Genomic DNA, 3,731 nt, shown 5'->3' on the forward strand with positions numbered 1-3,731 from the left:
GGCGGGGGGTGGGGGTGGGGTGGTCCCGGCTCCGCCCAAGCCCCGCCCCCGCCGCGGGCCCCGCCCATGGCAGAGCGCGACTCGGAGCTACTGTTTGCCCCGCGGCCCCGCCCCCAAGGTGGGCCTTTTCGAGTTTGTTCCTTAATTAAGTGGGCTAACGAGTCTGGCGGGCTCTCCACCTCTGCGAAGTTCCTTAGACAACGCCGCGCGGGAGCCGGGTTTGTGCTCGCCTCGCCTAGTGCTGCCCCGGCCCTGGTCTCGGGACGCACCACGGGCCTCGCCCTCCCGGCCGCTGCTGTTTCCCTCCCGGGGAAGTGCCCCCCCCGGTGACGCCGCCGCTGCTCCCGCACTCGAGGGGGGTCTCTGAGCCTCGGCAGGCCTCGCCGGGGGCCTCGAGCTCAGTCCCTAAGTCGCCTTCCCCGTGCATAAAATGGGATGAGCCGTAAGCGTTCAGTGGGAACGTGTGACAGGCACCCAGCCTGGTGCACAGCTGGGGCCTCAAGTAGGCAAAGCCCAGGGGCAGGATCTTGGACTTCCCAGCCCCGTGAAGGAGCAGCAGGAAGGGCAGAAGGAGGGCACAAGGCCACTGCTGGAGCTGAGGAGGCCCTGGGCATGACCTCCAGGACTCCTGCTGGGATCCAGGCAGGGTGAACACAAGCTATAGCAACACTAAGAGAATCTTACAGTGTTTAGGTGGGAGGAGAGTTAGGAGGCTTCCTGAGCCTCATACATGGCAAGGAAACGGAGGCTCAGAAAGGGAAAGGGCTTGTTCTTAGACACACAGCAAGTGTGCAGCAGAGGCTGGACTCCCAACTCCAGGGAGTGAGAGGAAAATGCTCCTAAGGGACTGGGAACCCGGGATAGCAGAGCGATATCCCCTCCTGGGACTTTCTGCCTCGGTGAACCCTAGAACAAGGGTGTAAGGCTGCAGCCTGAGCTGGGTGGCCTGGGCAGGCTGGGGAAAGGGAGGCTCCTGCTGTCGCTCCTGTCACTTCTTCATGAGTCTCAGCCCTCTGCTTCACCCCCTCATTGCTGATTTCTTCATCTCTTCCGCCATACAACTGTAAAATGCTTAAGGAATTTTTTTTTTTTGGTTCTGCTGCGAAGCTTTTGGGATCTTAGTTCCCCGACCAGGGATCGAACCTGGCGAAAGCACTGAGTCCTAACCACTGGACCGCCAGGGAATTCCCGCTTAAGGCATTTATTAAAGAACATTTGGAGTTTCTTTATTGTGGTAACATATATATAACATAAAATTTACCATTTTAACATTTTTAAGTGTACAAGTTCAGTGGCATTAAGTACACTCACGTGCACCCATCACCACCATCCACCTCCAGAACTTTTTCTTTATTGCACACTGAATGGAGTTTCTTTTAATTGTAAAGCTGAATTGAACCTTGATTCATGAAAAAAATTCCTCCCAAATTAACCGAGAGAGGTTGCTCGTGGCCTGCACATTTTTTCTGAGGGTCAAGCCCCCCTCCCTGCATGTGAAATGTGAGTGGGAGGTCACTGGTTTTCTCAGTGGATCTGCTCCTCCTCTTTGGTAGAGAGACTAATGGGTGTCTGTACATCCTGCAGTTCCAGCTTTTAATGTAATGTGCATGCTTTTGTGTGTGTGTGTGTGTGTGTGTGTGTGTGTGTGGCAGAGGGAGTCTGAGAGCTCTCTGTGGGGCCCATCTTTGTGTTGAGCCCAAACACAAGCCTGTCTTGTGGCCCAGGGCAGCTCAGAAAAGTCAGGTTGGCTCAAGGACTTTTCCTGCTTTGGGGTAGAGGGTAAGAAGGCCGCAGTCAGGCCCAGCTCATATCTCACCCACTCCCGGGATGTCCAGAGTCAGGAGGTTGGAGGTCAGACCAGACTGGGCCATTTACTGGGCCAAGAGTATCTACAGTAGGGGCAGGACAACACCAGGAAGCTTCCCCTTCTTCCTGCTCAGAGAAACCCAGTCTTTCCTTCCTCTGGCTCCATGCTAAGCACTCCTCTGTCCATTTTCTCATGCCCGACCTTTGAGGTACCATCGGAGGCCAAGAGGGCAGGGGAAGAGAGGAAGTGGCTGAGTCAAGATTTGAAGCCAGGACACGTCGTTTCTCAATGCAGGCAGCATTGGCGTTCTCAGTGAGATGGTTCGTCATTGGGCAGGACCGTCCCATGCATTTAAGATGTTTGATGTCCCTGACCCTGCTCACTAATGCCAGGAGTGTCCCCCAATCATTGTGGCAATCAAAAGCATTCCATGCGTTTCTAGTAGCATCCTAGGGATTGGGAGGAAGGAGACCTGGGTAAGCCCACTCCTCTCTGGCCTCAGCTTCATCTGCAAAAGGGGAACAGTCATCCTTGTGATTAGTTTAGATGCCATGGCACACAGTGGGGCTCCATAAATGTGCTTCCTTTGCTTTTTTTTTTTTTTTTTAAATTATGGTCAATTGATTTTTAAAAAATTTTTTATTTATTTGTTTATTTATTTATGGCTGTGTTGGGTCTTCGTTCCTGTGCGAGGGCTTTCTCTACTTGCAGCAAGTGGGGGCCACTCTTCATCGCGGTGCGTGGGGCTTCCTTTGCTTTTGAAAGGGGTAGTTTGAGGCATAGCTGCCCTTCTTGGCAGGGGGACGTGAGGCCCTCAGTCCTTAAGGCTCAGCTGTGAGGCAGGGTGCTCCCCTGTGTCTCAGCTGGGACCTTAGCAAGTCACTCATCTAAAGTCTCTTGCCCCGACCCCAAGCTCTTGGGGGACTCTGCAGACTAAATTTTGGTTTGCAGATCTGAGAATACACAGCATGAGGCCACAAGAGGGCAGCAATGGGCCACGAATGGCCCTGTCCTGCCCAAAGGAGCAGGAAAGGGACCCCCTTGGGTATCTGGGGAAGGGGGAACATGTGGCTTCTACCCTCATGAGGTTCTGCCCGCCAGTCACCCAGCATCATGGTGCTACTCACAGACTCCATGCTTTGCCAAGCAATTTGGGAAAGATAAATTGGAGGACATCCAAGAGCCTGGGTTCTGTCCCAAGCCTGCTACCATGCATTCTTGAGCAGGGGACCCCTTGGAGCCTCACTTTCCCCATATGTAAGATGGAAATAGTGACACCAACCGCATAGGCCCTTTACAGGGCTGGTGAGGGGATCCAGTGACTTACCTGGGTGGAGGAAGGAGCGAATTACAAATTTCAGAGTGCAGTAGATTTGTGCGGTGATGCTGGAACTCCAAAGGACACCTGGATGTCCAGTGGTCTCCATCAGTCATCACAGCCCCTCTGTGTTCCTCTTCCTTTTCATACTACTGACTTCTCTGGTGACCCACGTGACTGGCTGAGCAGCATGGCCTGCCATTTATTGCCAGCAACTGAGGGAAACAGAGGTGGAGACTTGACCTATTCTTTCTCCTTAGCTGGTGTGTGGCTGGGCCTGTTTTGTCAGTGAGGAGGCCACGTAGTGGTGTCGGGGGGGACTACCCATACTGTGGCCTCCTTAGGCCTCAGTTCTTGGCGGGAGAAGGCTGAGACACCATCACTGCAGGACCCTTCTTGTCTACACCCCTGTGGCCCTTGCTTGGGCTTGGAGTCGGGAGGAGAGAGGGAACTTACAACCATGGTCATTTCCGAGGGCTTGACCTGTCCTAGGTTCTTCGTGTGTTCTCACTAAACCACAGTCAGCATGGTAAGCACTGCTGTCCCATTGTACAGATGACGTGGCAGGTTGAATTTTCTAAGACGTCTGTCCATCTCCTATTCCAT

This window comes from Eschrichtius robustus, chromosome 2, assembly GCF_028021215.1.
Source record: "Eschrichtius robustus isolate mEscRob2 chromosome 2, mEscRob2.pri, whole genome shotgun sequence".
In the NCBI taxonomy this organism is placed as follows: Eukaryota; Metazoa; Chordata; class Mammalia; order Artiodactyla; family Eschrichtiidae; genus Eschrichtius; species Eschrichtius robustus.